The 23,917-nt window shown below is 49.5% G+C and overlaps 1 long non-coding RNA gene across 1 annotated transcript in view; it reads right to left on the bottom strand.

Moving 5' to 3' along the window:
* LOC107525542 (uncharacterized) overlaps window positions 1-23,917 on the bottom strand; it is a 365,360-nt gene that overhangs the window by 222,157 nt on the left and 119,286 nt on the right. The window contains exon 4 of the long non-coding RNA XR_001602064.2: window positions 9,424-9,448. This is a non-coding gene — a long non-coding RNA (uncharacterized LOC107525542). The remainder of the gene's footprint in view (window positions 1-9,423; window positions 9,449-23,917) is intronic.

The raw sequence follows: 23,917 nt of genomic DNA on the forward strand, positions 1-23,917 counted from the left end.
CCTCCTATGGCATTGAATTTAGCTCCCAGTCAGCCCTATACATTTGATTGACTCGGAGGAGGGATGGCATGAGTGTGGGCCTTTGTGTATGTCTGTGTTTGTGTGTCAGGGAAGCGGTGTTAAGATCTGAAAGCGCCTCTGCATCTACAGAGGTAGATCTGAGACCCAGAAGCTCGCTAACGTGAAGCTCAGAGCACATCTGTTTTCGAGCAGTGACACAAGTCCAGTCCTGGTAGAGTGGCCCAGTCACACCAAAGCCAACGCCAAAAATATGGGGCAACAGCTAGAAGAGGGTTAATAAGACGAGAAGAGTATCTGTGTGGTTTTATGCAAGAAAATTAAACAATGTACAAGTTTATATCTCAAGATACAAAGCAAGAAAGGACCAGTCTCTGCATTCACTCAGATCAGATGCTTAAATCTTTCTTTGGCAACTCAGGAAGCCACATAAAGGCAGAAATGAGGTTTGTTCGAGGACTTTCCCCCCCTAAAATCATGCCGAAGGTCACAGCCCTAATGCATCCCGTGGGCCTTAAACATTCTGTGGCCTGCAGTCAGGAGCCACCTGGCCACTGGAAACCAGGCGGCCGCGACTGCAAATGACATTTCCCAGCGTGGGCAACGCACTGAAGGCTCTTGTTGCAAAATAAATATCGAAGGTTCTATTGGATAGTGGTGAACTCACAGAAGAAACACTTTGTAAATGTGTAGGTCCTGAGGCTCTAGCCTACAATTACAGCTGCTCTTCTGGGGGGACCAGATTTCAAGTCTTTTCAAGATAGACTACAGCCGACAAAAAAAAAAAAATGCTATTCTCTAACCTCCTCGAACTCAAGAATGGCATCTCTGTCTTATGTCCACTCTGGTCCATAGGTAACTTTCGATCACAGATGTCCAGGAGTGAGGAATATTTATCAACAGGCCCCCTCTAAGTCCACTGCAAAGAGATTACGTTCCTGTCTTGCATCCTTGGGGGAGTAGCGAGAAATTGTATTCTGGAGCCACCAAAGAAAACCCCAAGAGCAAAATCCTGAAGAGAGAAAAATTATACAGGCTTCCTCTGAAAAGGCCGCGAGCTATAGGATTGCAACCCCAGGACATCCTAGGAAAGGCAGAGCTATGGAAAGAGTTAAACGATCAGTGGTTGCCAGGGGTTGGGGGAAAGAATGGGTGACGGGCAGAGCAGGGATGATTTTTAGCGCAGTGAAAATTCCCTGTATGATTCTCTAAAACGGTGGGTACGTGGTGTCATTACCGACTTGTCCGAATCGATAGGACGCACAACACCAAGAGTGAACCCTGATGTAAACTATGGACTTTGGCTGATTATGTGTCAACACAGGTTCATCACTTGTAATAACTGTCCCACCCCTGATGGGGATGTTGACAGTGGGGGATGCCACTACGTAGGAACAGGGCATATGGGAGCCCTATGTGCTTCCTGCTCGCTTTTGCTAGAAACTTAATACTGCTCTCAAAAAATAGCCTTAAAAATTCTACAGGCCTTAGCCCGGCCGGCGTGGCTCAGCAGTCGAGTGTCAACCTATGAACCTGGAGGTCACGGTGCAATTCCCGGTCAGGGCACAGGCCCGGGGTGCGGGCTCCTCGATCCCCAGCAGGGGGCGTGCAGGAGGCAGCCGATCCATGACTCTCATCATTGATGTTTCTCTCTCTCTCTCCCTCTCCCTTCCTCTCTCCGAAATCAATAATATATATATATATGCTAACTTTGTCCCGGAAACATGCTATTTCCATTTCTGTTGGAAGTTAGAGCCAATGGGCATTTCAAAAGATAATCCCCATTCCTATGAGCATATTAACAGGCTGGGCTACACCCTGAAGGTTTTAGAGGGACTTACAAGGAGGTTTAATTAATTTGAAAGGCTTTGGCCAACTCTAGATCGTAAATTCACGGTCATTTTGGCAACCTGAATACGAGTATTTTTGGAATTGGCATCATCACACCTCTGACTCCTTCGGCCCTTTAGAGCCACGACTCAGGCCCTCCCGGAGGGAAGCGGGGAGGGCGGCCAGAAAGGAGGGGGGTCCAGGAGGGAGCATCCCTTTGCTAATCACGTCTCGCAGGCAATGAGGTTTCTCAGGCGAGGAGCCCGCCAGGTGCATTTCAAAGAGAAGTGTCGGGGGGGGGAGAGGGGCAGTAAGTGTCACTCAAGGCAGACATTTATGAAAGATGACAGTTTGCAAATATCTCAATCTTGGCCAAGCCCACGCCGGTGACACGGAGGAGTGCGGCCAAATTGGACAAGTCAGCAGCCAAATGTATGTCATCACGACCTGTCCAGCCTCCACTGATGGCTCGATAGCCTGGGGAGAGGGGCCAGCAGAGGGACTCATTCCGCCGGTGACTCCCAGCCATTAGCACGGAGCAGCCCAAAATGCTTTGATAAATATGCAAAGGAGGGTCCAAAGAAGAACTGAGGAGAGCTTTGTCTGCAGAGCCCTGTGCCCAGCATCACGAGGCCTAAGACTGGCAGGGCCTGAACCCATGCCCCTCACTCTTAGGGGTCCTGCCTTACCTGCCGATACCCATTTTCCTGCACTCACCACGAGGGGATCAACAGCTAACGCGTAATGTCAAAATGCATCACCCCGTGCGGCACGACACAATGTAAGTTTAAATGACACCGCGTGCTTTGGGGTCACCCCTGAGGAGTCAGCACCTGATGCAATCCAGGCTGGCGCTGGAACCTGCCCCGTGGCCGGCATGGACGCCCACTGGGGGGGCAGCCCCTTTAGGTAAATAAAGAAGGGTCACTGACACGGGGAAACGCGGAGCAGGTATTGCTTACTGCAGGCATGAGAGCTGAATGCAGAGCAGCCGGGCAGCTTGCAGCTACTTTGAAGGGGGGACACGGTGAGAAAGCCAAGACCGAGCCACCCCCGGGTCCTTCCACGCCCAAGACCACCCGGAGTTAAGGGACACGTGCGCAGGGAGGAAGTTGCTGGAGCTATTTTTGGAATAGCCCATCTCTTCCTTAAACAAAACACGCAACAGCACATGGAATAAATTCCGCCTGATGACAGGCTCGGAGCCCCTTGGTCGGCCCTGGGCGCGCACGGATGCTGCGCTCGGTGGAGGCGCAGAGGCCAGGGCGCAGCCGGCCCAGCAGGCTCCCCCGGTCCCTGGAACCGTGCAGAGGAACGGGGGGGGGGGGGCGTGTGGGGAGCCAGGCTGGCTAATTGAAAAGGGGGAGCACTTTGCAAACAGCATTACATGAAATGTGAGGAGTGTAACGTGGCGGGACGCAGACAACACCTGCTGTCAGCGGCTAATTGTGCCGCTCCCGGGCGCGTTGGACCAGCGCGCCCCTGCGAACCCAGCTGCCCACGTGCCTCGCGGGCACCCGGCCGCGTCCTCTGACTCCGGGCTTGGGTTACAGGGTAGACCAGGTGGGTGACAACATCCCCGCTGGACTCACGTTTCCTTTAAGTGACCGCAGGCACCCGTGACGCCCTGATCGCGCCCTGGCTGGGCTGGGACCAGGCTCTGTCTTTCCTACTTAAACACAGGATGTCCGGTGAAAAGAAAAAAATGTGAATTCAAGGGGTGGGTTTGGGGGGGGGAGGGACAAAAAAGAAAATGAAGGAAAAAAGCAATCGAGCAAAACCAAGGATTTTGCATACGGAAGGTTTTTTTTTTAATTAGAGCCGGTTTTCCATAGAACGGGGTAATATTCATCAATGTGCCTCCTCCTCTGTTATTGTCTTTAAGTACAGGCGTCGGAAATAAAGACAAACGTCCCTGCAGAAATTAATCATATGTTCAGGGAGCCTGGGCCCTGGACGCCCTACTACTCCGTTTATCCTGAACCCTGATGCAATAAGCGTGGGCCCGTTTGTTCTGGTTCCTTACCAAAGCATTAGCATGCAGTCAAAAATTTACGTTTAGAAAGAAAATGATCAGATTCAGAAGTAAAAACCACTAAAATGAATCATTTCGTGGAGTCTTTAGTTAGCAGCAGCTCTTGGCTGGTGACCGACAGACTGTAACAAAGTAACCAAAGTCTAAATAGTTTCTTAAAAGATCAGACGTTACAATGTTACATGCCATTGATTTTGGCTGCTCCTGTAGTTGGAATAACTAGACTCCTGGGAATGTTTTTTTTTGGGGGGGGGGGGCGGGGGAAGTTACAAATTCTGGCCAGTTTATTTTGGGGATTCAAGTCTAAGATACATTGTAAAGTCTAAAGTTTCCGTTCCAATGGATGTGATGGTGGGGCGGTGGAAAGATGAGGGGTTTGCAAGCCTACAGTCCATTTGCAATAAAGTATAAACTGTGTGACTTTAAGCAAGTAACGTGAGCTCTCTGAGGTCCCGTGTCTTCACCAGTAAATTATAAACAAGCTGGAGCATTTAGTAAAGGTAGGCCCAGGGCCAGCTAAAAGATGCATGAGACGTATTCTTAGTATCGAGGAGGGAACCGGTGGCGGCTACCTTCTGCTTTCTAACGAGACCTATTAAAACAAGACACTCCCCCCCAGAAATGCCAAATGCATCAATATACTCTTCTAAGGTTCCAGCAGCAAACACAAATGACAGGCAACATCTCTCCTTTGCCTCGAGATAATGTGAGTTCTGCGCGCAGACAGGAGACTCGCCCCACAGTGGATCTATCCCGAGCGCCCGTCCCCGGGGATACATTGTATACGTAACTCGATGCGTCTGTTACTGTTGTAATTGGGAGCCGGGAAAGCCACGGCTGGGAAGACAGAGCCCAGGCCCTCTGCGACGTCAATGAGATAGGATCAGAATGACATTTCCAGCGTAATGCTCGCCAATTAGGTGTCGGAAATATGTAGGCACCGCTTGGAACCACCTGTCATGCGCCTGGCTTGCTAATGGGCACAGGAAGGAAAGCAAAAATCAGGAACAGGAAAGAAAACACACACACACACACACACACACACAAAAACCCAACGTGAGAGTAAAGGAGAGATTGGATGAAACAGCAGCCTTCAGGAAGGAAGCGGCTGTCCGTTTGTTACAGTTGCCCAGGCCTAGTTTTGGTGAAAATTTTATGGACGCCCCGCGGCTTGAGGACCGAATGACGCTATGGACCATCTTAGAAACAAGAGGTGCTCAAAGTAGCCCCTTGCTTGGGTGTCACCAAAAAAATAAAGAAACAAAGAAATGCCTATGTTCTCCCGATGAGGTTTTTCAAAAATGAATTACGCCATTAAGTGCCCAGCAGAAAATTAGCCACGAGCGTTTAAATTTAAAATGATCCCCTTTTTAATTGTAAAACAGTGGCACTTAACTGTTATTGATCCTGTGGAGACACATTAGGGAACGGGGGTCACCATAACTGTTAATATTCACTGCGCAGCGAAAGAGCATCAAAGGACATTTTAATGTCACCGACTTTCTCGGGGACTTTTTAAAGGAGGTTTGACTCGGGCAGCCTATGAATGAAAAGGACAGGAGGCCGACAAACGTAGAAACAAACGCGACGGCAATTTTCTGCTAATCAAATCATAACTCAAGATTGATTTTTTTTTTTTTTTTTTTTTTGGCAGGGGAAGGGGGTAGCAAAAGTTGATGTCGTATAGATTTCCAAGGCTGGTCGACATTTAAAAGTCAGAGTCTATATTTTCTATAGACTGGGACTTCCCAGGAGATCATCCAACGGGGAATTTTTGTTTATTTTTGGACGTGTGACTGTGAGAGAGCCCTTCCCTTCAGGGGGTGGGGGGGACCGATCGGCTTTTGTCCGCCTGAGACATGAGGAATGTGAGATGTCGGTGGCATTTTATTCAAGGCTTTTTTATTTTATTTGAAACGTTTATTGGATGAGACGCTAAACCGCACGCAGGTGAGTCTTTAGTGGTTTTTTTTAAAGGCAGAAATTACATTTTGAGGACACATCCAGGAGAGATGTGTCCCATCTGGCCGGATCCTACAGTGAATTTGAAAATACTGAATTGGTGGCGTTGTCAACTGCTGGGAGGCGGGACTTCACCAGGCGAGGACGCGGGGCTGCAGCGCCTGCTGCTAAAATGAAAACCTCTTATTCCAAAGCCTTCTGTGGCAGTCAAAGGGAAATGTTCAAAAGGTAAACTTAACATCGTAGAGGACTTCCAAAAGAAAACCAAGAACAAAAAAACCCCTTGTGTTCATCTTTATTTCTGACCAAATCGAGTCTTTGCCTCGTTCCCACGGGTACCCCTCACTACACCGACTGGATTCTACATGTTTTAAGGGTATGAATTCCGGCAAACAAAATCTTACAGGACTTTACTAAATGAAAAGGAATTTGACCAAAGGAAATAAATGGCAGTCTCTGTCCTGTCTTACAACTCGGCCTCGGGGACGAGAGAGCTCCCCTTTACCTGCCAGGTGGCACCTGACCCTCACCTGTCACCAGACCCACATGCAACAACTAACTCATAGCCTAAAAAGTCCATACCACCTGGCTATTGTGGCTCAAGCGCTGGAGCATCGACCTAGGATCCAGGAGGTCGCGGTTCGATTCCCATCAGGGCACAGGCCCGGGGTGCAGGCTCCTCGACCCCCAATAGGGGGCGCGCAGGAGGCAGCCGATCCATGACTCTCTCTCATCATTGATGTTTCTCTCTCTCTCCCTCTCTCTATCCCTTCCTCTCTCTGAAATCAATAGAAAAAAAAAATTTTTTTAAGTCCATACCAAGGAAGGCCCATCCCTCTAAGGTCCAGGTACGGAAACCCAATCCCTCCAAAAGCCAGTGAGGTGCCTTGGGGTAGGGAGGAAGCTGCTTGCACCCTCTTCTCTGGGTTGGGGTGTCTCCCCTTCTCAGATCAGCACCTGGATTACCCTGCTGCTCTCGCTCAGAGCCAGGCCGCCAAGGCCACAGGGTGCCCCGCTCCTGCTCTCCCCGCGACGAGCTATTTATAGCTGCAGGCCACCAGCCTTGCACAGAGCTGCCTGAGGCTCCCAGAAAGTCCACTTCGGCCTTAGCAATGTCCTAACGGACAGCCCATTGTCACGGGGGGAGGGGGGGGCGGTTGGGAGAGTGAAATTTGGGTCTGTGTGTTTTGTTATTATTTATTTTTAACCCGGGGTGGGGGTGCCCTTTAGAAATCTTAAAGGGACTGTCTGGTCCTCGGTGCCCGCCCACGCCCAGCTGGCCTGATTAGCGGCTCGGCGTATGCAGGTCGGATCCGGGGATTAATGACAGCTAATCTGCCCGAGGTTGGAGCAGCCCCGGCAGCTCGCTCTGCAGGACCAGCTTTCGCTGCCATATGGGCGGAAACAGCTGTTTCAATTACGCTCGGTGCCCAGATGTGTCAGACGAGCCACCCGTCCTCTGCGGGGTACATCAGCCGCGCGCTGGCTAATTGCTTCAATCGCCGAGGAAGCGTGGCGCCGGGCACTGCGAGAGGGGCTTCTGGGGACAGCCGAGTGCCAGCTGTCATCACAGCTCACGGGCCGGCGAGGGGAGAGGCTGGGACTAGGCTTCGGCCTCCACAAGGCTGGCCCTGGCCCGAGTGACACCTGCGCGGACCGTCTCTGTCAGGCGGGCATCAGGCGAGGACAGACCGAGGCAGGTAGCCGGCCCCCGGCTTTGGCGCGTCCCCGACCCCACAGGCCATCTCTGCCAGGAGCCAGTGGGACGTGCGGCCGATGCTCTGTGCAGACCAAAGGCATTAAAATTACGTGATTCCTGTTAACGTGCCATCCAGGCGGGTCATTTGCGTCTGAAGCTTCCAGGCACCTTTTTAAAGGTTAGCACCGGCGTGGCTGGGCGGTTGAGCACCGACCTATGAACCAGGAGGTCAGGGTTCGATGCCCGCTCAGGGCACAGGCCCGGGGTGCAGGCTCCTCGATCCCCAGCAGGGGGCGCGCAGGAGGCAGCCGATCAGTGACTCTCATCATCGATGTTTCTCTCTCTCTCCCTCTCCCTTCCTCTCTCTGAAATCAATAAACACATTTTTTTAAATGGCATTTTTGTGTTGCTGTCTCTCGGCCGCCCCGTTTTAGACATTACGTAGGGGCTTCTACTGCGGAATATAAGAATCGAGAACGGAGCTTCCTCCCCCAACACACACACACACAGCCCCACTCAGTTCCTCAACAGCGTTATAACAAATGTGGTTAAGTCAATATTTAAAAAGCATACCACCACAACCAGTTACGTTTACAGCTATGACACAAAGGACTAAATTTCCTTCATTTCTCCGTTTTGCTCAACTTCTTGTTTATTTCTTCCCCGTGAGGTTAATAAAGTCAATATTTTTTCTTAGTTTCCTAGGTACCTATCAAAAGATTTTACCTCAAAGTCCTCTCAACGAGATGAAAATATATTAAAAGATAATAGTATCATTTTTAAAAATAAACAAACATTCCTGAGCTGTCGGGCTTGTTGTTCCAAATTTAAAAAAAAAAAAAAACACATAAGAAAACCAAAACAAGTTAAAACAGAAGTTGGAAGAAGAAATAAAATAAAGATCAAAGTGGAAATCGACGAAACCAAACACGGTTCTTTGAAGAGATTTATAAAATTGACAGACTTGTAGCTGCCTTATCGGTAACGAAAAAAAGAGAAAACCTAAATTATAAATATCAGGAACATGAGAGGCAGCATGATTTCAGGTCCTACGGATCTCACAGAGATAACCCGGAAACATGACAGACAACATTACGCCAGTAGAGTCAACAGCTTAGATGCATTTCATAAATTTCCTTGAAAGACACAAACTACCAAAGCTCATTTAAGAAGAAACAGGTCATCAGAAAGGCCCCATATCGGTTGTAGAAATTAAATTTATGGTTTAAAAACTTCTGCAAAGAATCCCAGGCCTCTGGGGCTTCATGGTTGAGTATCACCAAACATTTAAGAAAGAGATAAAACCAATTCCTCACGACCTCTTCCAGCATCACCGAAAGGTCAAATTCTGACCCAAAAAATCCAAAAACATATATTCTCCTTGAATAAAGAAGCGAAAACTCTAGCCAATGTCTTGCCTGATTAAACCCAACAATTTTATACACATGGCAACAAACACATCATATCATGACCAAGTGGGGTTTCTCATAGGAAAGCAAAGGTGACTTTGACCTTCAAAGGTCAGTCAATGTAATTTACTGTATCAACAAACCCAAAATAATAAACTACGTAATCACTTCAACACACGTGAGAAAATAAGCTTTTCGCAAACTCCCTTTCTGATCCAAAATTTTTCGGCAAACCAGAATTAAGGGGGAACTCGCTCAACCTGATCACGAGCATCTGTAAAAGCGTAGAGCTGACGTCATATTTAACGGCAAAGAGCTCAAGGTTTTCCCCTTAAGAGCAGGACTGAGACAAGAATGTCTGCTCAGACCGGATCAACTCAACATTACATGAGGGATCCAGCCCACTAAATACGGCAAGAAAAAAAAATAAACGGCATCGAAAAGGAAAAAATAAAACCAGATTTACTCACAGGTTGTGTAGAAATCCGATGAGAACTACAAAAAATAAAAAGAGATACAAGAATTAATAAGCAAGTTATAAAGACTGCAGGATACATAATTAATACACAAAATTTATAACTAGAAATAGATTAACAATGAGTAAACAGAAACAAATTTACCAAACAATGCCATTACAATTACATTGTTTTTAAAAACAGTATTTACACAGGTATACATGTGTCAAAAGGGAACAAACTGTATCCTTTTAACATATTTAACTTTTTGTCTGTCATTAGACTCCAAAAAACTGTTAAAAAATAGTTACGGTAAAACATCTTTTGCACACTATTTTACCATACCATGTAGCCTGTGCATGTTACAAATACATGCCTTTGTTTCTGTATTAATTCCTTCCCTGTTATATTTCATTACCACATAAAAATTAAAGAAACATAAAATCTCAACCAATATGGGTACATTATTTCTCTAGAGGACAGTTCTACACAGTATGTCTTTCTTCAAGAGTAAGCTCTAATCATCACCTTCTCACAAAACAAAGAGCAGGAGAAAATGCCTTCTTTTGAATCACTCATTAAAGCAAATAAAACTTAACAAACTGTGACTCAGAAAAGAGACTTTATTTTATTTTTTTAATATGTCTTTATTTATTTCAGAGAGAGGAAGGGAGAGGGAGAGAGAGCGAAACATCAATGATGAGAGTCAGTGATCAGCCGCCTCCTGCTCGCCCCCTACTGGGGATCGAGGAGCCTGCAACCCGGGCATGTTCCCTGACTGGGAATCCAACTGTGACCTCCTGGATCCCAGGTGGATGCTCAACCACTGAGCCACACCAGCAGGGTGAGGTGAAATATTTTTGCATTCCTCCTGCCTTCAAAAGGGAACATGCCTCAACTGCTGACGACCAATGACGCTGTCCCTAGGTTTAGATTTCCCATGAAGATGCTCCCCTATTCCGTTCCCATGTTTTACCTGCAGACAAGAGGCTGCCCCGGCTACACATGGCACAACCCCCTGTTGTTTTCCAAAGGCTGTGGCTCTGCACAGTGTTTCAACCACTTTCGTAAGACCTCCTCCCACCCCCAGGGTACTCAGTGAGAAATGCTTCTAAGAATTTAGGAAAAATCGCTGGTATGAGAGTAATTAAGAGAACTGTCCACAACGAAAGACCGGACATGCTCTAAAACCAATTACCTGGGTCCCTCTCACCTCTCCCTAAATCATACTTTATCTCCAAAACGTGAGAAGGGATGACCTTCCCTAACATAGCGCTATCTCGCCTAACTCAGGAAAGACTAAGTTAAGAAAAAACCACCCTCTCTCTACCACCACAGGGCCTTTTCTGTCTTACATTCCCTCTGTCCTGTCCTCCATGACTGAGGAATCCAGGCACCTCCCCAACAGAGATTTGTAGAATGATTCAGCCGTCAACCTTACCCATCACCTGGCCTTCCCATGAAGCTCTGGGCTTGGTCCTTCCAACGCATATGGGACAACCTGGACGGCGCTCCCCCCCCCACCGCCCCTGGCCTGCATTGCAGCCAGTCGGGGCCCGGGAAATCAGCACCCGGGATGCTTTTGCTAACCCAGAAGGTTTCACGAAACTCCCCAGAGAGCTTTCTATCGACCGGTGACCCCGACTGCACCCTCTCATCTCGCCATAAAACGTGATTAAGCGTGAGGAGGCCTTTTGGCTGCCTTGCTCGTGGAGGAGCCATTTAGAGAGGGCGACAATAAAATCTGCTTCATATTTTTATATAGTGAGCGCTCCAAACTAGCGCTCCTTAGCTTATTTATTTCCTCGGCCCGGAGATTAAGGATGAATGATGGTCTCCCAACTGCCCTTCACCGTCCTGATCCGGCCCGAAGAGTTAACAAGCCACCTTCAACCGCCACCTCCCCCCTTCCTCCGAACAGACATTTTTCCACAAGGATGAACACAAAGAAATAATCTGATCAGAGATTTTTTTTTCTTCTAAATGAGGCCCCTTGTTTGTAAACTAAAAGGGCCCTAATGCAGTTCAGACTCTTCATTGCACCGAGCACAGCCATTCTGCCCAGGGTTATTACCCCGTGGGGTGGGAGAATGGGCTGCTTTGTTCTATAATTCAGGCTCCGTGTGTGAGAGGCTGTTCAAGCCATCGGGCCCCTCTCCCTCTCTCCCGCTCTCTCTGATGTCGACCTCTCCCTGTCAGACCTGCCCTGGAGGGTGAGCAGCCACAAGGGGGGCTTGTGAGGGAGGGAGGCAGAGGGGGAGAGGAGGGACTGGGCTGATGATCCTGTGGACAGATTCCCTCCTGTTCACTTAGATTGTGCAGGAAGGAACATGCCCCGCCTGTGGTTATTGGGGTTATCAACCAGCTAAAGCTCAGAAGTGACCATTCGAAGTCCTGTGGGACACAAAGAATCCAATTATTGTTCAGGCTTTTGGCAAAAAAGAAAGAGAGGAGGGAGTGAGGGAGAGAGAGAAACATCGATGTGAGAGGCACATGGATTGGTTGCCTCCTGCACGCACCCCGACCAGGGCTGGGGATCGGGCCTGCAACCCGGGCCAGAATCGAACCCGGTACCCTTCAGTCTGTGGGCCGATGTTCTAACCCCTGAGCCAAACTAGCTGGGCTGGGTACCATTTGTTTTAAACAATGACTATACCCCCCAGCGATGGCCTGTGGGTCCGGGTTAACTAGGCATATTTTGCACCTGAGTGTTTTGGGGTGTGTGTTTTTTTTAAACCATACCTTGATGTGGAATGTTACTGTGATCAATATCACCAAAAATAAATGAATGAATAAATAAATTAATTAAATTAATATAAAGCAGGAAACCTGCATGGATGACTGAGAACCGCCCCCTCCCAGCCCCACACATGGCAGGTCATCTTCTGGTGACTCCCCAGGTCTTCATCACTCCGCCCCTCAATTATGAACTCAGCAAAACTCTCAGGGGAAGAGAGACCCAGAAAGAACAAACATAGCAGCCGGAGACAGAGGGATCAATACCTTCGGAGTCTGAGAACGTAACGCGCCCCGTAGGTCTGTTAATTATCAAACAAAAATTCCATTTCGGGGGGCGGGGGGGCCGCGCGCTTTAGTAGAAGCTCTATAATTAGCCATCTCTGCTCACAGTTCCCTCTTTATGCCTGTCTCCCGTCACCTCTCTTTCTCTTAACAATGTTCGAGTAAAAAGGCCCGCAGAATTGCCGTGCCCCTAATTATTTACGGGAACAACCGACAGACCGCGAGAAAGATGGCGAAGTAATCGAGGCCTTTGTCCGGGATGCGTGGACTCGCCTCGGGCTCCTTCCTCCTTCCTCCTGGGTGTTTCTTTTCTCATTTCTAGTGTGCCGTCTGGACGTGTGCGCAGAACACTGGGTTTTAGTCTATGATGATGTTAGATTTTTTTATTTTTTTTTTTTTGGCCTGTGAGTTGGCTTTTTAAGATAGACACACAGTTTGCTCAGCCTGCAGTGAAAAGCAGCTCCCGTCCGGGGGGGGCCGAGCCCTGAAACCCGGGCCTGTGCCCTGATGGGGAAGCGAACCGGCGGCCCCTCGGGGCACAGAATGAAGCCACTGAGCCGCACCAGCCTCCGCTTTGTTTCCCTGTGGTTCCAGCTATCACGGGCCATGTATGACAGGGACATTTTTGCGAGAAAGAAATGAAAGGTAGAGTCCAATTCATCTTCCCTCTAGACAGTCATCACACCTGTATGTCTACAAAACAAGCGTCTTCCCCATTTAATTTGCCCCTCACGTCGGGTAAAGGGCAGAGGTCTGACGCTGCACAAACGTCACGAGAGAGCCGGGGAATGCTGTTCTCACTTGTTGAATTTGTCACCATTTCCCCCCACCCTGTGGGTGAAAATGCGCCCTTGGGGAGACTTGTATCAAGTTAAACTTGTATGTTTTCTCCAGGGATACAAAAGAAACCCAGAGTACCCATTTTTGTTGTTGTTGTTTCTTTGTTTTACTCAAACCAGACTGAAGGAAATTGTTTAAACCTGTTTAAAGGGCTTCCCAGGGCGACGGGATCTCACGAAACGTCATTTGTAAGGCACGCGCCTCCGGGGGCACCGGCTGGCCGGAGAGGACCCCTCGCTCCAATGATACCACACAGCTCCTTAGGATGGATTTTTAAATTATCCACCTTTGCGTTTCAATCATGAAATGTTTCGGGGAAATTACCCTGAGAGGATGCCAACAACTGGCTGCAGACTTTGGGCGGATAATTGCTCCTGTTCATGTCAGGTTCCCAGCAGACCAGGTCAGGGAATTTAATGCCCGGCAAGACCGGGGTTGATAATATACCGTAACTGGCATTTTCCTGTTAAGACGGGCACCCAAATCGGTGGCCGTCTGCAGCAATGAGCCTCAGTGAGCGAACCGTGATTTAAAGCAGAATCTTTGCATTTTTAAGAATCGGATCTGGGTAGAGCAGTGCTGGCCACAGGATTGTGCGTGTGTGGGGTTTGTTTGTTTTTTCCCTAGAAAGTTGGCACAGCCTAACCTTAATTTTATTTTCACAAATGCCTATCCCATATTTTTTTTGCAACTCCTCTCTCAAAATAAGGGTAAAAATGTCCACATTCCCACACACGTAAGGATACGCATGTCTGTCTGCATTAAATGATTCAGCTTCTGAGTTGCAAGAGATCTTAGGAAAATATCACCAAAGGAACTTCCACTATTTTTTTTTTAATTCATCTCTATTGTTGAAATTACTACAGATGTCCTCCTGTGGTATTTCTTTAACAACAGTTATCTCGGCCCAACACCGAAGATGCAGAGTAAGAGAAAGAAATGCAGATTTTCCAGTATTATCATTCCCCATTTCACTGTTCGGAAAATAGGGTATTTCCTTAAGTGAAAAAAAAAAAAAAATTCAGGTTTTCAAAGCATAAATCCGTGTGCTCTTCACTATTTCTTCTTGTCTTCATGATAGCAAAAGTGATTATTGGTAAAATATTATCAATAGAAAAAGTGAGCCCGGTCCGAGAACATGCCCGGGGTGCGGGCCCCTCGATCCCCAGCAGGGGCCATGCAGGAGGCAGCCGACCAATGACTCTCATCGTTGATGTTTCTCTCTCCCTCTCCCTTCCTCTCTCTAAAATCAATAAAAACATTTTTGAAAAATAGAAAAAGTACATGTGGCTCATCGATTATGGTTATAATTGCGGTGGTAAGAACAACAGCCACTGTTACGCTGCTCTGGGCAGCGTCTTGCTCGGACACAGACGTGAAAATCTACATGGCAGGTGACATTACGCCAAATTCAAGGCCGGGGCTACCAGAGGCGCAGGACAGTAGGATGATTTCTCTCAAGTCCCGGAGCCTGTCGATGGCAGAAGCGGGATTTGAACCTGGTTATAGCTTGACCCCAAACCAAATGCTCTTAACTCTTTGCTGTGCTACTTCGTGATAAGATAAGGTACAGGTTTGACAAGATCCCAGCATATTGGGAATAGAAGTGTAAAGAGAAATCAAGGCTAAGACCCCCTAAAATATTGACAGGAAAAAGAAACCCGAAGGTGAGGAGCCGCTGGGGGGGGGGAGAGACAGGTGTATGTCTATATAAAAGATATATCATATACCTATAAGTGATATACACATGTTATGTCTATATTTTTATTTACAGGTACATGTATGTTGAAAGTAACATGGAAAATATCAAGTCAATATGAAAATATTTTTTAAAAGAGAAACAACAGATAATATTAGTAAGATCTTTCACAAAACCAGTTCCAAAGTAGAATTTAACGGGTAAGTCTGTTGCAAGAGACAGATTGCTACCAGCATCCGGGGCAACTTTTTATCAGGATTTAATTGTTACAGTTGCTTCATTTCAAGGAAAAAATGACTTAGCCCCCGGGATATGCAGATTGCTATTATAATAAGCCACGTTTCCTAAGGAGGGGAGGGCCTTCGCCTATTCTTGCAAGAGCGAAAATTTCCAGGAATTATCCTTACTGCTATTATAAATTAATAAATTTTAGCCGTGCCACACCGCAAATCTTTGGCACTGACCTATATAGGAACATTAATATCTTATGATATTGATTTCAAAAGACAAAGTCCAGAACCTGATGGTAAATCTAGAGGAAGTTTGTCTCTCGTGATAGATGCTGCCATAAGTACGAGTCACTGAATAATATCCGAGTAAATCATCACATCCGCTGAGGCTTGAGGTGGGCTCAGTAGTCACGTGCGTCCCCTCCAGGGGTCTCTGGGCACAGTTCCTACAAAGGACCCCCTAAAATGTCGCTGCTTCCTGAACTATTAGAAAGAGACCGGACAAGATCGAGGTAGGTCAGGAACCCTACTGCTGTGGGCTTCAGTAGCTCAACAGTCTGGACACAAATTCTTTCCAGGTACAATGTTCCCAGTGCAGATGGGACCAGCCCATAGAGAAACCCAGGTATGCCCAGCTGTCCCATGTGCCAGGAGGTCACTGGTTCGATTCCCAGTCAGGGCACATGCCCGGGTTGCAGGCTCCTCGATCCCCAGCAGGGGGCGTGCAGGAGGCAGCCGATCCATGACTCATCATTGATGTTTCTCTCTCTCTCCCTCTCCCTTCCTCTCTCTGAAATCAATAAATACATTTTTTTTAAAACCAGGGCAGCACACTGGGAGTTAGAAAAGGCGTCCCTACCTCCCCGCCCTCCCCTGCCCTGGTTTACTACCTGGAATTGTTACTATCATTCATTCACAAGCTGCTAACTATGTTTTGCAACCATGATCCTTTTTAAGTATCAAAACTAGACAGCAATATATATAAATAATCAGAAGCATAAATAGCCATGGCCCGTCAGTGAGCCAGCCTCCTCTGGTCCCCTTAATGTCTGCTGGGGAAGGGGGGTGCGGAGGGGCTTGTCTTCCAGTGCCTCGTCCTAGTTTTAGGCCCCTGGGCCACTCTCCCCAAACGGCCAGGCTGGGTAAGCATCTGAGACGCATGTTTTCCCGTCTTGTTTATCTTTTTTCTGTCACTTTCGCTCATACTCTCTGCTCTTTCTGAAGTCTGACCTTTCACAAATGTTGGCTTTGTTTGGTCCTATTGTAAAGAAGAGGGCAGAGTTCGGAGAGCAAAGGCCACCGGAGCTGGAAGGCTCTGTGGGGGCCCAGGAGCCCCGTGCTACCTGCCAGAGGTGAGTGTTGACCTGCCCTCGGCCACGGGGAAGAGCGGGGGGGGGGAGCCCCCACTTTCCAAAGCTTCGGCCAAACTTGGTTTCTTTAATATTCCCCCCAGGAGGACAGTGAGAGCTACATGTTGGCTGACTACTCTGTTTGCTGGGGGGTATTTTTGGAAATAAACATCAGTAAATATCTGGATGACTTATAAGGAGATGTTGGGACACAAATCAATATTTAACGGGGCCGTGTTGGTCATTGGAAAGCGTTCGATTCGAGATTCATATGTGCTCTGTTGGTTCACTCTCTCCGGTCCCCATTTCTAGAGGACTGGGACTGAACTGGCCTCGAAACAGAGTTTGTTTGAATGGAAACCAGTTAGTTATGCCCCCAAGTCCATTCTTAGTAGACACAGAATTCTGGTTGGGTGAATCAAAAGACTTCCCTGAGCCATTTTTTTTTTTAAATAAGCAATAAAATAAGCATCATGATCCCTCCCCACCTGCCTCAAAAGGCTGCTGGAACTCAGGTGAGATCGCGCCTATTGACGCACCTCACGAAAACAGCAAAGAAAGCTTGCAAAGGGTGCTTGGGATGTGGGCGGATACCATTCAACAACTCTTTTTACTCTTTTTTTTTAAGTGTCAGATGATCAAAAACAGAGGGCATTCCAAAATTAGGAAGGCTCCAATAATGATATATTTCTGGGGTCTGCTCGGCTGGTGTGGCTCAGCAGTTGAGCATCGACCTAGGATCCAGGAGGTCGCGGTTCGATTCCCGGCCAGGGCACAGGCCCGGGTTGCGGGCTCCTCGATCCCCAGCAGGGGGCGAGCGGGAGGCAGCCCATCAATGGCTCATCATAGATGTTTCTCTCTCCCTCTCCCTTCCTCTCTCTGAAATCATTAAAAACATCTTTAAAAAAAAAAAAATCATTCCTTACGCCATCATACTTATAGGAATAAAATCATCCAGTATTTTTATTTCTCTTACAGACTCCAAAACAGCCAGGTTTGTAATGTAAGGCCCTCCGAGGTAGGCACAGTTTCCCACCGAGATGACACGACTTATTTGCGGAAAGAGCATATTCTCACCTGGCCTGTGGCCTAGGCTTCAGAATTCCCCTCAGAAAGAAGGGGGCAAAAGCCTGCCCCACAATGCATCTAAAAAGTGTAAAGAAAAGCAAAAACATGAGGTTCCGCCCACGATAGAGTTACGGTCCTACAAATGCAAAGATTGTAACTCACACAATTTTTTAATTGCTTTGCACGTTAAGCAGAAAAGGCTAGTGAGCCTTTTACTGTGTTTGTTTTGGTTGTTTGGTTTCTAGGTTTCTTTTGGAGTTGGAGAAATTTAATTTGGGGCTAAGCGGGGGGGGGGGGGGAGAAAAAAAAACAAGACACCAGCCCAACGGATCGCTTTTAAAATAGAGAGCAGCAAAGAGCGGCAGAAATAAGGGGGGACGTGACTAGATGGTGCCCCAGCGAGAGACGTGAGCAGAGCTGGTCCCACTGAGGAGAAGCCCTCACCCAGCCAGCTCTCACCACCAAACTCTAAGACGTTCCCAGAACCACCCGGATCCCAGCCATAAGCAAATTGCTGAAAATAAAGATATTCAATTAGCCGTGTAACTGCAGAAAATGAGAGCTATCAGATTAACTGTCCTGATGGACGCGCTTCCTAACAGAAACCGATGATAAAAACTCGGATGGAGGCAGATACGTGTGTACGTTGTACACAGATTAATAAAACATTAACTAAGACGAAGGAGCTGCTCTCGGCACGTTGAGCTCCGAGCAGAGCATTCCCCCCCAGACACCCGGGGGAGGGCTCCCTCCCGGGCCTCGGACCCAGCAGCTGCAGAGCGTGCGGGTCCCCCTTCCACGCGGGCACCCAGGCGACCTCAGTGGGGCTGTGACGGGGCCTGGGATCTGAGGACGAGGGCGGCCTTGGCCGGGCCTAGCTCATGCAGCCGGACACAGGCCGAGCGCCCAACCTTAAATGCAGGCGCCCCTGGTGTGTTGTGGCCGTTTTACTGGTGACACAGGGAAGTAGCATTTTAAGTCCTGAACCAGACTCAGGAGGGTGTGCACCCCCACCCCCCCCAAGTAAACCCCACTGAGAAACTATTCCAAAGCCTCTGCAGCAGCCATATTATTATTATTATTATTATTATTATTATTATTATATTTTTTACTACTAGTTCTCTATTACCTCCAAACAATCACATTTCAAGGCTATGACGACTGCAAATAAGACGCCGTACGGAGAGAGGATTCTATGGCATTTTCAACGCATCTGAAGGCGCACGTGACCGTGTCTTAAGGGGCCTCACCCCTTCCTCTATTTCCCAGATCAAGTAGTGTCGTCTTGCAAATAACTCAGTGCGAGCGTTCAGCGGTGTCGCTTGGAACCAGAAAGAGCCAGGCTTCATTTTCCTTCCAAATCTTAAAGGTTCAAGTAAAAGAGGCATCGAAGACAGAAGCACACGGGGGGTGGGAGGCGGTCCCCTGGCCCCTGCCCCCGGCCTGTCACACACAGCGCTGTCCTGGGGAGCCCCCTCTGTGACATCCTTGCCCCCCACCCCGCCGCAGCCCTCCCCCCTCATCCCGTGAATGGAAACAGATTGTTTTTGGCAACAATGCCACGGGGCTTCGCGCTGACCTGCCCGATACAGTGACGCTGTGTGGCTTGAATTTTTACATACAGCTGCATACGCAATTTTCATGGTAATTTCTAGGTGAATCGGCCTGCAGCGGGGCTATGACGGGGACACGTACGCAGCAACCGTTCAGTTTGACAGGAGACTAGAAGTCGCCCTTGTTTCTCGGGACGCCTCTCCGGGCGCCTTCGACAGTCAGCGTCTGAATGAGAGAATCAGCCACGGGGCCGAGGCCTGAGCGTCTCCCACGAGGAGGGTGGCTCAGCTTTGCGTGCACATCCCCCCGGGCCGGAGGCGATGGAATCAGAAAGAAAAGTTTGGTATGAAAATCAACCCTCAGCTGAGCAGAGGGAGTCAGACAGACAGTCGTCTCAGCTGCCTCGGGTACCCTGGCTCCTTCTTGGGGATGCATGGATGCGGGCGCACAGCCCCCCCCCCCCGTGGCCTCCAGAGGCCCCACCACTCCCACTGGGGAGGCCAGGCTGGCTCGCTAAGCTCCCAGCAGGTGGGGAGGTTTCCAGGGTCAGAGGGGACATCAGTTCTGCGGCAGGAAAGCCTGGCGAGCTGGGAGCTGGGAGCTGGGAGCTGGGAGCTGGGAGCTGGGAGCTGGGAGCCGGGAGCCGGGGCCCCGAGCTGTCCACACCCAGCCAGTAACAGGAGTTAGCAGCCATCTAGCAGCAGTGTCCTGGCCTCTCCATCTGAAAGCATCGCCGCCCTGAGGACGCTCCCCCCTCCAGCATCATTCTCTTAAGGCCACTGCGTCCGTCCGTCCGCAGGGCACGAAGCAAAAGGTGTCACCCACGCCTGGCCCGGGGTGTTTGTTTATGCCATCTCTCAGTCATTCATCGCCATCCCTGCCGAGCCCATCCCCGAGTGTCAAAAAAATAAAGCTGCCTCCCTGGCCTATTGTTTGCAGCGGGGCGTTGTCGAGCGGGGCCGGAGATATTACGGAGACCGGGGAAGATCCACGCAGGGGTGCGACCTCTTAACTGCGCCACCTCGAAGCAATCTCATCGAATTAAAGCGCCGTGTGTTTTCCCTAATAATCCCTGATTAGGCCGAGGCGATGAGCGGGCACGAACACCCGCCATTGCTATGCGGCGGGATGCGTGCTCGGCACCAGCAAAGCGTTCGGGGAGTAAGTGAGCAAAATGCTTTAATTCGATAGGGTTAGAATCCTGCAGGCTCTGGGGGCGAAGGTCGCCCCAGCCCCGGCTCGCTCTGAATATGCAGAAATAAAAAAGTAAATTACTTGCATCTGGCGCTGGGGCGGCGGGGAAAGCGATCTGATTGGACCGTCCGGCCGAGGGCTCTCCGTCGCTTTCGGGTTAGAGGGGGTTTGGGAGCATCAAAAGCTCGTAATTGGAGTAATTCTGAATTAATGGCCGAGCGCGCGCGCACCATCTCCAGCAGCTGTTTGCAGAAGCCTGGCTGCTTAGGAATGCTCACAGATTTTTAAAGAAACAACTTTACAAATAATCTCCGCTCCCCCCCCACCACCACCAATGGGTCCCAACTACAGGGCTGGAGTTTGGCGACAGGTAACAGGTAACATCTGCAGGCTCATCCCCCTGCCACGGAGCCTTGGAGCCGTGGCACCTACACACCTTCTTGCCTATATCGTCCTGAAACAGACGTACAGCGGGTTCTCTGTGCATAAAAGAGGGCGGGACAGGGCTCCCCGGGGCCCTAGAAGTTGGCATAGAAAGCTCAGGCTTTGCCCTGTTGCGTGATGTGAGGTTTCACCTGCGTATTTGATCTATAAGAATCAAAGGCGGGACCCCAACGTCTTTGGGGCACGAGCCCGTTCATTGTCACTCAGGATGTCACCTCGTTGCATTCACCCTGTGTGGGCACCTGCCTCGCGGATCCCGGGCGGCTGGGCCCCATCTGCTGTTTTTCTGTCTAGCGTCCTATGCCGACAAGGCCAAGGTTGCATTTGGACTTGGTTTCCATTTTATTTTATTGTATCAGCTCACAGCAGCCTGCGGATCTAAAGGACACCGCCTGGTCCCATTGTCAGCAGGCTCCTGTCACGAGCTCAAAGCAAGGGGGGGCCTCCCCTGGTGGACAGCAAGCCCCCCCCCCCGCCAGAGAGAATTACTAATTCTGAGCCCCAAAGATGACCCGAGGGAGTCCGTCCCGCGAGGCCACGTTTCAAGAGCTGTTTCTCAGCTGGGCGGTGGTCTGGGCAGGAGGCCTTGGCCAGGGAGACGGCGGGATCTGAGTTGAAGGTTCCCGGACGCTCTTGGACGTGCTCACTTTAAAGGGACAGCCCCGGGCTCCTCTGACATCTCAGTGGCATATGGGGCTGCTGGCCAATTGCAAAATATTTTCCCCATGTTATTATTCCCCAAGCCTCTTGGACATCATCGGAAGCATCAAGGCGATAGATTTTCTAATGCCGTTAAACAAGCTAAAAATACTGTCATTTTATTTCTGTACACACACACACAGAATTTTTTTAATGTGGGAAAACTGATCGACCTGACACCAAGCCACACGAAAAGAAGTCTGGGTTCGTCCCTCCCCAGCACCCTCCATGACACACGGACACGATGAGTCCTTTTAACGTCTCAGTTCGGGCAGGATCGCTCGGGGTTGACGACGGAGGTGCCGTGACTTGGTTTCTCTGTTTGCACACCCCCTATTTCCCACCCCACCCCCGCCCCGGAAGGTTCTGCCTCCGCCGAACGGTGGGCCTCTGGGCTCTATCATCCCCAGATCTCCTTTGTCTGCCGGTCGCTGCCACAGTCTATTGGAAGGTATTTGTCAACAATTATATGTCTATTAAGAAGTAGTCAATCACGGTGGGGCCCAAACAGCCGGGCCTCCAGGGCCCGACTATTGATGGGAAACTGTCAATATCCCATCCAGCCCCGTTTCTCAGCAGAACGCACGGTCACCTGGCCCAGGGCATTGTCTGCGAGGCAGCCGCCCGGGCCTGCTTTAAGCCCCTGCCTCTGACTTCGCCACTCTCTAAGCTAATATTCAGGCTGAATGGATAAACGCCGTTTTAAAAACCCGAAGAAAGGATCCTTATTAAAATGCTATTGAAACCGGGCTGGGGGGGGAGGTAGACAGTTCACATAATTAAGAATATTAGGGGAGGACTGTGCGTGAAGGTGGGGCGGGCTGCAAATACTCCTGAAAATCGTAAAATCAGGACATTCATAAGGGATCCTTTAAATACTTTCCTTCCCGCCAACATGAAGTTTAGAGGTATTTACCTAATTCGGGACAAAAGGTGGCGGTGTGAGCGGATACGTTTTCATGCATGTTTAATTTACACATCTCACTGTGGGTTTTGTAATTATTGGCATAAAGGGCTTGTCTTTTCTAGAGAGAAGAAAGAGCTGGGACGACGTGTGAATGTCTCAGGCTGAAGTCCCCCCGCCCCACCCCCAGCAAACACCACAATGTGGGGGGCGGGTGGGGGGAGAAAAGAGAGAAAAGAAACCCAACGTGAGGCTGCCTCCTTTGAACCAGGACCCTCCCGAAATACAAAATACACTAGTTTCCCTACAACAAAAGACGCGGCAAACCGTCCCCACAAAAGGCCCCAGACACCCAACGATATTCAAAGCAGATGTGAGAGGGACTCTGCGCGATGCAAGGCGCACTTTTAAGATCCCTTAGAGCCCAGGTTTGTTAATTTTGTGAAAACAAACACCGCCTCCCGCCTTTCCAAGGCTTCCCTGCGACTCGGACGCCTCCACCCGACGGAGACACGAGCGTGGGTCAGGCGAGGGGGCTCCGGGTTCCTCCAACAGGCCGGGACTCACCCCTCGAGTCGAGCTTCCTTCCACTCTGCCCCAACTAGTTCCCCAAAACCAAGTGAGTCCAGAATGGGGGTAGGTCAAGGAAAGATCAGAAAGAAACCTGAATGTCCAGGAAATGTTTTTGGTGGTGGTTTTTTGGTTTGGTTTTTTTTGTTTTGTTTTTGGAAGGGAGCGTTAGCGTAAAAATACAAAATGAAAATGAAAATACTGAAATGAACCTCAGTGTCTCGGGCCTCGGTGTCTCGGACGTTTGTATCTATTTCTTCTCTGAGTCCAACATCAGATTAGGGGGATGCTGATCGAATTGCCTACCTCCGGCCTAAAGAGGATCCCCCACAACCCAGGAACCCCCCACCCACCCCCGGCTCCCTTTTTGCATTTCATGACCACTAACGGCTTTTCGTGCGTATTTAGTTTTGCATGTGCTGTTGATGTTCAAGTTCACTTACAGACACTCAGACCTCCAGGCCGTGTCGCTCTGAAGGAGACCTGCGGTCCGTTTCAGAGGCCCGCTGAGAGGAATCAGCAATGGCCTTAAGAAAACGACCCACGGGCATAAATAATGAAATGGGCCAGGTCGGGAACCCAGGCACCGCGGGGCCCCGAGATGCTGTTGCTTGCGCGTCACAGCCGCTGTCGCAGAGGGCAGCTGATCTTCTCTTCTGAAAGCGCGATTATGTGTGTTTGCAAAATAAAAACAGCGTGCACGAGTTTGTGACCGCCACAGCTAATAGCACGCATGTCAGCGAGCCGTTACTTAAACGGAGGTGCCCGAGATGCGGCCGGGGCCACAGCACCTGTTCCCCACATCGGGGGGAAAATATCTCTCTTCCCCAGGCAGCCACCAACAGACAGAAATCGTCACTTAGGACAGCGCCGATGCTCGGAGGCTCCGGTTTTAAATCAGAGGCGACAGGGAGTGCGGAGCCGGGGGCGAGACCCC

Source organism: Miniopterus natalensis, chromosome 22 (assembly GCF_054644295.1).
Source record: "Miniopterus natalensis isolate mMinNat1 chromosome 22, mMinNat1.hap1, whole genome shotgun sequence".
NCBI classification, from domain to species: Eukaryota; Metazoa; Chordata; class Mammalia; order Chiroptera; family Miniopteridae; genus Miniopterus; species Miniopterus natalensis.